This window comes from Humulus lupulus, chromosome X, assembly GCF_963169125.1.
Source record: "Humulus lupulus chromosome X, drHumLupu1.1, whole genome shotgun sequence".
In the NCBI taxonomy this organism is placed as follows: Eukaryota; Viridiplantae; Streptophyta; class Magnoliopsida; order Rosales; family Cannabaceae; genus Humulus; species Humulus lupulus.
Genome location: NC_084802.1, coordinates 180,759,161 through 180,772,128, shown reverse-complemented (window position 1 = coordinate 180,772,128; position 12,968 = coordinate 180,759,161).

The following is a 12,968-nucleotide window of genomic DNA, read 5'->3' as shown; positions in this document are numbered from 1 at the left end:
CTTTGTGATTGAGCTGAATTCATGAAGGCTTAGCTTAACTCAGACTAAGGGTCACATAATCAAGATCAAGGTAAGAGTTGAATTGTGTTTTTGGGTGTTATAACTCTAAGTTTTTGGCTGAGTAATAAGGTGATTATGATTTTGTTGTTTAAGGGCTAAATTGAAGATAAGTGCTTGGGTTTTAGCTCAAAAATTGTCAAGGAGGTGGTTCAGCAAAGGAGGTAAGCTTCAATTTGTATTCAGAGGCTAAAATTTGAGTTTTGCATGACTGGTTTTGGTGTTTAGAGTTGATGGGTTTCAGAGAATCAAAGTGGAGATTTAGTAGGTTTTTAGGCTGAATTTCTGTTGGATTATGTTGTTAGAGTCACGATAAAAGTTTTGTGATTAATGGATTTTGAGTTAAGGTGCTTTGGAATGGTTTTGGATGGAGTTAGGATGCTAGAAATGGTGGTTTTTCTAGGAACGAAGGGGAGGGCCGTGGCTCTGTATTAGAGCGTTGCGACCCTACGAAGCAAGAGAACCAAGGAGGCTCGGCCAGGGGACAGCGCCGCGACGCCCTTGGGTAGGGCCGTGGCACGTGTCTGCTTGCTGGGGGCCTTGGGCTCTATTTTAGATGCGGGCCGCGGCTAGGCTTCAGGGGCCGCAGCCCTTGGGTGCATTCTTGAACATTTGGGGATTTTAGGCACGGGAGTCTAGCCTAGGGTGCTCGGGATCGATTTCCCCACCGTGGTTGGTGGAATTCGATGTCCCGGAAGCTAGTATTGTACTCGGAAACCTTTACTTGATTATTAATGGAATCCAATACCTTGGTTTAGACTAGGTGCTAAAGTTAGGGCTCGGGAACAGATCATGCTTGAGGAGTGTCGCTCGTGATCAGTGAACGTAAAAACTAAAGGTAAGAAAACTGCACTCGTTTGTGTATTTGTAATGGGACTAAGGGCTCCCTAATATGTATACTTGAAAGGATGGTATTAAGCCATGTAAACAGTGAACCAACAGCCTAAGAGTGCCAAGGGTTACACTAGGACACAGGGCGCGGCTTGGCCACTGGTAGCCGAGGATAGCTTATTATGCACTGAGCTCGGTTTAAGCGGGCCAAAGTCAGTGGGGTAAACAGAGGGTGCGGCCTAAGTTGTCGGCCCTAACTATTATGTGACCTGGTTATTATGAGACCTGAATGTTTTTTGTGATTAGTTGCATCTTTGATTCTGAGTATGTGCTGAATGGTTAATGTGGGATATTTAATGATTGATCATGCTTAAAGAATTGACTATTTGTTATTGATGTTTGTGTTGCGCATTATGTTTTCTTGCTAGGCCTTGGCTCACGAGTGCTACATGGTGCAGGTAAAGGCAAGGGTAAGCTTGATCAACCCTGACTTGGAGAGCTCTGCGAGCTGAATGTACATGACCAGCTGCTCAGCCGCCACGGTTAGGGTTTAGGCAGGGACGCGGAAACCAGAAATGTCTATTTTGCCTTAGTATGGTTGATGGATGTCTGTATTTTGGGAATTTTGTAAACCAACTTTTAAACTCTATTTCTTTTTGGGATCCCATGTATTAAACTGTCTAATTATATAAAGTGAAACTTTTGAGACCAAAACCTTTTTAACCCTAGCTCATACATGTTTAGTGACACGTTTTTAAACTAATGACTTGATTAGCAAGTCCTGCACCTTTATAAGTACACAGTGTAGCGGTCTTGGCTATCCAGGGCGTTACAACTTGGTATCAGAGCGTCCTAAGTTTAAGGGTTCCTGAAGACTGGCTGGACATGTACATTCGCTGCTAGAGACAAGCTCAATTCAGGGTTTGGTAATGTGTATATGTGCTAATATGCTTACATGCCTGAAATGAATTATAAATGTTGTTGTTTATTGGATTAATAGGAAGCATGAGATACTGATAGGGTCTGGCCCTTGATTGCTTGTGATAATATTGAGGCATGTTCATTTGCATCGCTGTGCATGTAAATGAATATTTGGATGATTAAATTGCATATTGTGTATGGATGGATGCTTGTTTCATAGCTATTGTGTGATGAGATCAAGGGCATGCTTATTAGTAGCCAGTGCATGTGGATGGATGCCTATATGTTGATTGTTTGTGATTGGTTATGTTCCATTGGTGGATTTTGGAGAAGTTTTTACCTTGTCATCATGGTTTGACTGCCGAGTCGTTGATTACAGATTGACATGGATAGCTATGCGTGCAAGAAAATCTACTCGACTAGCCGGCACTAGGTCTGGGACCGGGGGTGTTGACCAGGACCAGATTCCTCTGCCAGTCCTTGAGAACTGGTAGCAACTCATGGCAGATATACAGGCTCGATTACAGAGCTTGGATGAACAGATTCGTCTATTGCGACAGCAGGCTCCATCAGGGAGCGTTTCCCCTATTTTACCACCAGCAGTGGTATCAGCTGTACAGTCTGGGGAGGTTGGGAACATGTGGGAGTCGTTATATGAGCGATTTAGGAAGCAGCAACCTCCAATCTTTGAGGGGGGACCAGATCCATTAAAGGCCGAGCAATGGCTGACTATGATCACTACTATCTTGGATTTCACGAGGATAGAGGGACATGCCAGAGTGGCCTGTGCCACGTATATGTTGAGAGAAGATGCCTGCATCTGGTGGGAAGTGGCATCGCAGACCAGGGATGTTACTGCTTTGAGTTGGGAAGGTTTCAGAGACCTGTTCAGTCAGAAATACTACAATGTTGCCGTCAGGGCAGCAAAAGTTAATGAGTTCGTGGTTTTGGTGCAGGGCAATATGACCGTTACTGAATATGCACTAAAATTTGACAGGCTTGCAAAATTTGCACCAGATCTTGTGCCTACTGATACTGCTAGGCAAGATAGATTTATCAGGGGGCTTAATGCTATGATAGCCCGGGATGTTAGAATTACAACGGTACTTGGAGGAACAACTTATGCCCAGGCCGTTGAGAAGGCTCTTACCGCTGAGGAAGCGGAGAATAAGATTTGGAAAGAAAGTACGGTGAGATGCGAGGGCCAAAGAGTGGTACCTCCTTATTCAGGGATAGGTAGGGGCGGAGACCCCAGTGACTTCAAGAGAAAGACTCCTGACACTTCGACCGCTGCTGGTCCTGATAGGAGGGGTCGCGGTGGACAGGGTGGCCGTCAGGGTGGTGGCGAGGCATGGCGGACCTATCCGAAGTGCCCAAGGTGTAGAAGATGCCATCTGGGTGAGTGTCGGCCAAGGCTTGCTTTGTGTGTGGAATAGTGGGGCATCTCAGGAAAGACTGCCCAACAGTGAAGAAAGGTGAAGCTGGAAAGGTGGATAACTTGACTCCAGCTCGAGTATTCACCTTGACTCAGGCAGAGGCCGAGGCTAGTCCCTCGGTAGTGACAGGTCAACTTTCTAGCACTGGCTCTCCTTTAACTGTATTGATTGATTCTGGTGCTACACATTTCTTTGTTTCTAGTAAAGTGATTGATAGATTGTGTAGACCTAGTGAATATTAGACTGCAGGGTTTGGGACTTTATTGTCTACAGGGGAACTGGTAGTTTCTAGGAGATGGATTAGGGCACTGCCAGTGATGGTTGATAGTAGAGAACTTTCGGTGGATCTGATTGAGTTAGATATGGAGGATTTTGATATGATCTTAGGGATGGATTGGTTGGTCAGGTATGGGGCTACAATCGACTGCAGAAAGAAGATGGTGACTTTTGAGCCTAAGGGCGAGGATCCTTTTGTCTTTGTGGGTGCGGTGTCTGGACCCCGCGTACCCATGATTTCAGCATTGAGAGCCAGAGACTTGTTACAGGGTGGATGTATAGGTTTTCTGGCTAGTGTAGTGGATACTACTAGGGTTATGCCGGCAGGGCCGGGAGAGACCAGATTGGTGTGTGAGTTTTTGGACGTATTTCCTGAGGATCTACCAGGGTTGCCACCGCGTAGGGAGATTCAGTTTGAGATTGAGTTAGCACTGGGGACAGAACCAGTATCAAGGACACCATACAGAATGGCACCAGCTGAGTTGAAGGAATTAAAGATACACTTGCAGGAGCTTCTGGATCTGGGTTTCATCAGACCTAGTTAGTCACCATGGGGCGCACTAGTGTTATTTGTTAAGAAGAAGGACGGGACTCTGAGGATGTGTATAGACTATAGAGAATTGAACAAGTTGACTATCAAGAATAAGTACCCTCTACCAAGGATTGATGACTTGTTCGATCAGCTGCAGGGAAAGACGGTGTTCTCAAAGATTGATCTTCGATCTGGTTATCACCAGCTGAGGATCAAAGATGAGGATATACCGAAGACGGCCTTTCGGACACGGTATAGGCACTATGAGTTTTTGGTCATGTCTTTTGGTTTGACCAATGCCCCGACAACTTTTATGAATCTGATGAACAGGGTGTTCAGGGACTTCTTGGATCAGTTCGTCATTTTTTTCATCGACGACATCTTGGTTTACTCCAGTTTAGAGGCAGAGCATGAGCAGCATCTTCGACAGGTTTTACAGAGGTTAAGGGAACATCAGTTATATGCCAAGTTTAAGAAGTGTGAGTTTTGGTTGCTAGAGGTGACTTTTCTTGGGCATATAGTAGGAGCAGAAGGGATTAAGGTGGATCCGTCCAAGGTAGAAGCAGTAAGAGATTGGTCGAGGCCAAGGAACGCCTCAGAGGTGCGGAGTTTCCTTGGGTTGGCAGGCTATTACAGGCGGTTCGTAGAGGGATTTTCAAAGATTTCTTCACCGATGACAGAGCTGACAAGGAAGAATCAGAAGTTTGTTTGGTCATAGAAGTGTGAGAACAGTTTCCAAGAGTTAAAACGATGACTTATTTCTGCACCTGTGTTGAGTCTTCCTTCGGAGGAACGAAAGTTTGTAGTCTACTGTGATGCATCAAGGATGGGTTTAGGCTGTGTGATGATGCAGGATGAGAAAGTTATAGCTTATGCATCGCGTCAGCTGAAGGAGTATGACCAGCAGTATCCTACTCATGATTTGGAACTAGCGGCAGTGGTATTCACACTGAAGGTTTGGCGGCATTATTTGTATGGGGAGAAGTGCGAGATATACACTGACCACAAGAGTTTGAAATATTTCTTCACTCAGAAAGATTTGAACATGAGACAAAGGCGTTGATTGGAACTGGTCAAGGATTATGACTGCGATATTCTTTATCATTCGAGGAAAGCCAATTTGGTGGCAGATGCATTGAGTAGGAGGGGCCCAAGACAATTGTATAGTTCAACCCAGATCTCGAGAGAGTTAGCTGAAGTGATGGCCAGGGCAAAGATAGAGCTGGTGGTAGGCCTGATAGCTAATATTACCTTACAGTCGACCCTACTAGAGAGGATTAAGGAGGGACAATTGGTGGATGCACAATTGCAGGAAGTTGGGCAACATGTTTTAGCGGGGACAGCTAAGGATTATTCCGTCTCTGAGACTGGTATGCTTCGATATCAGGGGCGGATTTGTGTTCCAGTAGATGAGGGGATCAGACGGGAGATACTGGATGAGTCTCACACTACGCCATAGTCGCTTCATCCGGGTACCATGAAGATGTATCAGGATCTACGGGCATTATACTGGTGGCCCGGGATGAAGAAGGATGTGGTAGAGTATGTGTCTAGATGTTTGACATGTCAGCAGGTAAAGGCTGAGCATCAGCGACCAACGGGATTGCTTCAGCCTTTGGGTATCCCAGAGTGGAAGTGGGAGGACATTACTATGGATTTCATGGGAGGACTACCCAGGACAGTGGGACTTTGTGACTCGGTGTGGGTGATAGTGGACAGATACACCAAGTCAGCTCATTTTCTGCCAATGAAGTCAACGTACTCAGTGGAACAGTATGCAGAGTTGTATGTGAGGGAGATAGTTTGTCTCCATGGGGTTCTAAAGTCTATTGTATCTGATCGAGACCCTATCTTTACCTCCAAGTTTTGGGGAGCTCTGCATAGAGCCATGGGGACTCAGTTGAAGTTTAGCACAGGTTTTCATCCTCAGACTGATGGACAGTCTGAGAGGGCGATTCATGTATTGGAGGACATGCTTAGGGCGTGTGTGATTGATTTCGAGGGATCTTGGAGTAGGTATCTTCCATTGATCGAATTCTCATATAATAACAGTTATCAGTCTACGATTGGGATGGCCCCTTACGAGATGTTATATGGAAGGAAGTGCAGATCACCCATTCATTGGGATGAGATGGGTGAGAGAAGGTATTTGGGGCCAGATATGGTTCAGAAGACCAATGAGGCTATTGAGAAGTTTCGAGCCAGAATGCTTGCTACGCAGAGTAGACAGAAAAGCTACGCTGATCCTAAGCATAGGGACGTGGAGTTCCAGGTTGGGGATCACGTGTTTCTGCGAGTTTCACCACTGAAAGGGGTGAGGAGATTTGGAGTAAAGGACAAGCTGAGCCCTTGGTTTGTTGGACCTTTCGAGATTTTAGAAAGGATTGGATAGGTGGCATACAGGTTGGCCTTGCCACCGTCGCTGTCAGGAGTTCATGATGTATTCCATGTCTCCATGCGAAAGTATGTTTCAGATACGACACATGTGCTGAAGTATGAGGACTTAGAGTTGTAGACATACTTGTCCTATGAAGAGCGACCAGTTCAGATTTTGGATCGGAAGGACAAAGTCTTACGGAATAAGACAATTCCGTTAGTGAAAGTGTTGTGGTTAAATAGCAAGGTCGAGGAAGCGACCTGGGAGTTAGAGACAGTGATGTGGGATCAGTATCCCGAGCTATTCAGGTAAATTTCGAGGACAAAATTCTCAGTAGGAGGGGATAGTTGTAACGACCCAAAATCACTAATATGGCTTAAGGGCCTTGATTAGTGTGCCAGGATGGCATAATTGGTTTATGTGTGAATTTATTGATTTAATGCATGATTACATGATAAGCATGCTTGTATGATTATATGTATATAAATGTGGTTAAATGTTATACTTGTGAGAACCACATTATTATGTGGGTAGGTTTGCAGTGAGCGACTTGAGGCGATCCTAGGGAGCTAGATAGCGGGAAAAGTCAGAATGGGGCTTAGTATTTGACTTTGGATAATTCAGGGGTATTTTAGGTATCGTGTAGTTATTTAGACTATCGGGTTATGGAAATAAATATAAAGAGATATATTTGAGGATAGGAAGCTTAGGCGGGAATATTGGGGAAATTTACCATTTTGCCCTCGGGGACATTTCCGGCACCCCGAACCTCGCGTTTGACTTAACTGATTAGGATTAGACTAAGTTAATGAAAAGTAGGGGAACAAAACACAACCGACCTCAGCTCTTCCTATCTCTTCTCATCTCTTCCTTCTCTCCTCTCTTTCAAGGAAAACACAGAAAACCTAAGGGAAACAGCTGGGTAAACTTTGTGATTGAGCTGAATTCATGAAGGCTTAGCATAACTCAGACTGAGGGTCACATAATCAAGATTAAGGTAAGAGTTGAATTGTGTTTTTGGGTGTTAGAACTCTAAGTTTTTGGCTGAGTAATAAGGTGATTATGATTTAGCTCAAAAATTGTCAAGGAGGTGGTTCAGCAAAGGAGGTAAGCTTCAATTCGTATTCAGAGGTTAAAATTTGAGTTTTGCATGACTGTTATTGGTGTTTAGAGTTGCTGGGTTTCAGAGAATCAAAGTGGAGATTTAGTAGGTTTAATTTTTGTTGGATTATGTTGTTAGAGTCATGATAAAAGTTTTGTGATTAATGGATTTTGAGTTAGGGTGCTTTGGAATGGTTTTGGATGGAGTTAGGATGCTAGAAATGGTGGGTTTTCTGGGCACGAAGGGGAGGGCCGCGGCTCTGTTCTAGAGCGCTGCGGCCCTACGAAGCAAGAGAACCAAGGAGGCTCGGCCAGGGGAGAGCGCCGTGGCGCCCTTGGGCAGGGCCGCAGCGCGTGTCTGATTGCTGGGGGCCTTGGGCTCTGTTAAAATGCGGGTCGCGGCTAGGCTTCGGGGCTGTAGCCCTTGGGTGCATTCTTGAACATTTGGAGATTTTAGGCACTGGAGTCTAGCCTAGGGTGCTCGGGATCGATTTCCCCACCGTGCTTGGTGGAATTCGATGTCTCGGAAGCTAGTATTGTACCCGAAAACCTTTACTTGAATATTAATGGAATCCAATACCTTGGGTATGACTAGTTTCTAAAGCTAGGGCTCGGGAACGGATCGTGCTTGAGGAGCGTCGCTCGTGATCAGTGAACGTAAAAAACTAAAGGTAAGAAAACTGCATCCGTTTGTGTATTTGTAATGGGACTAAGGGCTTCCTAATATGTATACTTGAAAGGATGGTATTAAGCCATGTAAATAGTGAACCAACGGTCTAAGAGTGCCAAGGGTTACACTAGCGCACATGGCGCGGCTTGGCCATTGGTAGCCGAGGACAGCTTATTATGCACTGAGCTCGATTTAAGCGGGCCAGAGTCAGTGGGGTAAACAGAGGGTGCGGCCTAAGTTGTCAGCCCTGACTATTATTTGACCTGGTTATTATGAGACTTGAATGTTATTTGTGATTAGTTGCATCTTTGATTCTGAGTATGTGCTGAATGGTTAATGTGGGATATTTAATGATTGATCATGCTTAAAGAATTGACTATTTGTTATTGATGTTTGTGTTGCGCATTATGTTTCCTTGCTGGGCCTTGGCTCACGGGTGCTACGTGGTGTAGGTCAAGGCAAGGGCAAGCTTGATCAACCCTGACTTGGAGAGCTCTGCGAGCTGGATGTACATGACCAGCTGCTCAGCCGCCACGGTTAGGGTTTAGGCAGGGACGCGGGAACCAGAAAGGTCTATTTTGCCTTAGTATGGCTGATGGATGTCTGTATTTTGGGAATTCTGTAAACCAACTTTTAAACTCTAGTTCTTTTTGGGATCCCATGTATTAAACTGTCTAATTATATAAAGTGAAACTTTTGAGACCAAAACCTTTTTAACCCTAGCTCATACATGTTTAGTGACACGTTTTTAAACTAATGACTTGATTAGCAAGTCCTGCACCTTTATAAGTACAGAGTGTAGCGGTCTTGGCTATCCAGGGCATTACACGGGAAGTAAGCGGTAAATATTAGAGACATTCGAGGAATTATTTGGAATTGGGTGTATTGACTAAAATGCCCTTAGGAGGTTTAAAAGCTTAGTTTTAAATGGGAGGGAAGTTTGGTCTTTTGGTGTTTAAAATCAAAGATAAGGGTCATGCTGCTTTATGCCTTAGTGGCATGTGTAGATAGTAGTAGAAGTCTGAAGAAAAGAAAGGAAAGAAGGAAAAAAGAAATAGAAGTCTCTCTCTCATGGTTTGGGGTTCTTTCTTCAATTCTTGGGGTCTTTTGGAACTAAAATTTAGAGGAGCTCTTGGCTAAGTCTATGCACTTGAGACCTTGATCAAGTTTGAGAATTCAGCAGGGAGTAGGCATTTAACTGAGGTAAGTTACTAGGTTCTGCACTTGTGTTTATGGTTTTGGCTGAGATGATTTTCTAACTTGAGTTTTGGATGGAAACAAGGGGGATAAGCTTGAGGAAGTGAAGGGCTTGAGGCTGAAAGGACACTAGGGATAATCTAGGTTGAGAATCTCCATTGAAGGTATGAAATTCTAGCTCTAAAGCCTGAGATTTTAGTTTTTTTCTGTTGAGTTTTTGAGCTCTAAGCTCAGCCATGGTGATTTCTGAATTTTGGGGTGCATGTGATTGAATTTCATATGGTTAGGTCATTTGGGGTGAGTTGGAGATGTTGGTAGGCTTGCTTTGATGTTTGGAAGAGTTTTGGAAAGGTTTGGCTCGGGGAAATTCGAAGGAAGAAAAAACAGGGCTGGCTGTGCTGTGACTAGCATTGTAGCGCTATCCTTTAGGCGCTACAGCGCTAGGCCTTGTGGTCTGGGCGCCTGTTGGCTCTGTTTGTAGCACTATAACATCCTCTTTATGGCACAGTAGCGCTACCTTGTTTCCATAAGAGGGTTTTTGGGATATTTCTTAGGATTTTTGCCCGGGGGCTCGTGGTTTTATTCCACCACCCTGTTTGGTGGAATTAGGGCATCTCGAGGGCTCGGGATTGGTCTTGAGGTTAGGTTTTGGGATTGAAGTTTGGTGATAATTCTGATCTATGGCTGTGACTAGGTGTACGGTAGGGCTCAAGCGGGATCGTGCTTGAGGGTTGAATTGAACAAAGGTATCGGAATCTAACGGTAAGAAACTGCACTCGGTTATCTATTAATGGTGGGACTAAGAGCTCCCTATGCATGAATTGTGCCATAGATGGTATTATGCCATGGGACATGTGATAAGCGGCCTAAGAGTGCCAGAATCTATATTTGTGCACAGGGCGTGGCTCGGCCACTGGTAGCTGAGGACAGCTTAATATTCACCAAGCTCGGTTTAAGCGGGTCGGAGTCAGTGGGGTAAATAGGGGGTGCGACCTAAGGGTGTCGACCCTGTTTATTATGTGAATTGGTTCTAAATGTTTAACGATGAGTATGGTATGCTGAATATCTATTTATATGAACACTATGGATTGTTGAGTATATGGCTATGCATTATGTACGCCCTAATTTTCCACGGGCTATTAGCGGGCTGAGGTATGGCATAATTAAATCAGCCACGTGGATGCCACGTGGTCGGAGCTGCTGTTATCAGGTCCTACCTCTTTAGCTCGAGGTAGCCGAAAGTTTATCTAGATTACTAAGGAGCCGAGTCAGAGGTCTGAAGATCGCGGGTTAAGAAGGCATCCAGCTCGAGGCCGAGCTTGAGTTGGAAGCCGTGACCCTTTATAAAGTCAACCACGCAATGTAAACGTGCATATATCAGACATCACGTGTCTGATATATCCCTGAATTCTTGGACACGCAACATAAACGTGCGTGTTCAGGCACCCACGACTGGATTGGGCCATGCGGCCCATTATCCCCCTTAGTCAGGTTTTAGGAATTAATCATGAATGTCACAGGAATGACATGATGGGTAAGAAGGTCATGGGATGACCCCCTTTGCCGACCCCCAGGTGTCCTCCCCTATAAATATGGAGACCCTGGGAGTTGCGAAGGGTTGGATTCTATTGTTTAAAGAAATACCATGTAAAGAATACCAGAAATATAGCAATAACAGTGACTGGTGGAGTAGAAGGATTTTAACCTTTGAACCACCTAAAAAAGTATTCGTACCATCATTTCATTTTAAGATCATTCATCTGTTTCGGTTCATTACTTAGCACTAACCCCATTCTCTTATTTTCTTAATTACCTGTTGTCGAAGGACCGTGTCAACACATTCTGAGTTGCTTGATTGCTGATTTGCAAATTGATTGCTTAATGATTATGCTCTATTGTCTGGTTTCTTGCTGGGACTTGGCTCACGGGTACTACGTGGCGCAGGTAAAGGCAAGGGCAAAGTGGACCAGTCCTGAAATGGAGAGCTTTGGGGCTGAATGTACATAGTCAGTTGATCGGCCGCCACGGCCGAGGAGTGGTACAGGACGAGAAAAGCCTAATTGTCTGTTTTGCCCTTAGAGTGGTTAGTAATTGTACTTTTATCCGGAAATTTTGTAAAGTGTCTTTTAACGCTACTACTTTTGGGATCCCATGTAAAAATGTTTGATTATAAGAAATGAAACTTTTGAGACCAAAATCTTTTAACCCTAGTTCAACTGTAGTTTCAGTAACACGTTTCTAACTAAATGACTTGATTAGCAAGTCTTGCACCTTTATAAACACACAGTGTAACTGTCTTGGCTATCCAGGGCGTTAAAATAACCTTCCATTGTAAGCGGATATGGTAAACTAGAATTCTCTTGAATGGCTACCTCAACTCTCACACGATAATTTCCCAGAGGCAGTTGAACGCTATGTCTTTCTGTGCAACAGGTACTTAAAAGTTTCCCATCTGCAACTATATTTTGTGTCAAACCAAGACACAACTTACAATTAATCTGTTAGATTTTTCGATAAACTAGTTTATTTTTACTTTATCAAATAAATGCAATAATGAATTAATAAGATCCTATTACCTCATCAGGAAAATTTGACTGTGGTGGTGGGGGAGCACATGGTGCCTGTGTTGGTGGTGGAGGAGCATATGGTACCTGTGAGGGTGGTTGGTGAGTATATAATGTCCATGTCGATGGTTGAGGAGCATATGGTGCCTATGTCAGTGGTGGAGGGGCATATGGTGCGTGTAGTGTGTTTGAGGCTCCTCCTACACCCGAACCAGATGCATTTGATGATCCAAATGCACCGCTTTGTTGAGATGCAATATGCGTCATCAATTGGTTTAACTTTTCCTCCTGTTGACGTGCCCTTTCTTCAGATTGACGCCATTTCTCTTCAAGGTCTTTATAACGAGCATCTTCCACACCTTTTTGTTTGTGATTAAATCTTCTTGGCGGTGGGACATGAAAAAATTGACGGGGAGCGACATGTGCACTGATCCCCCTAACACGTCCCCCATGCTCTAGAGTGCCTAATGCCATTGTTAGTATATCATTTGAACCTTCCTCCACCAACTCGCATACTTTTGCATGTATTCCGCCTATATACATAGTAAGTAAATCAATTAGAATTTAACACACACGTGAATCATTAAAATTGTTTTAAAAATTCGAAGAATACTGACAATCTTCTTCACCACCTCTCGAGCTTCTTCATCAATAACTTCTCCTTTCTTGTTCATTCGTGCCCATGTCCATATCTCAACTCTGTCATATTCGGTCAACTCATGACCCAAATTCCTGTTCCATTTGTTGCTCTACCAGTGCATAACCACCACGCCCTGAGTGATGTGGATACTTGTTCTAAGCCCGAGCATCTTGTTTTTTTTCCTCATGTCTTCCCAATCTGGGGTTAGTCTTTTCGCAACAAATTTTTTCCAATCTACTGGATCGTAATACTCGACGTAGTCTGATGGCGGCTTGGCAAGAAACTCAGGAGCTACATTCTTATATACGTAAATAAGATATTTTGTTAGTCTTGTTTTCCAGTTTCTCTATATTTTTCATGCTTCTT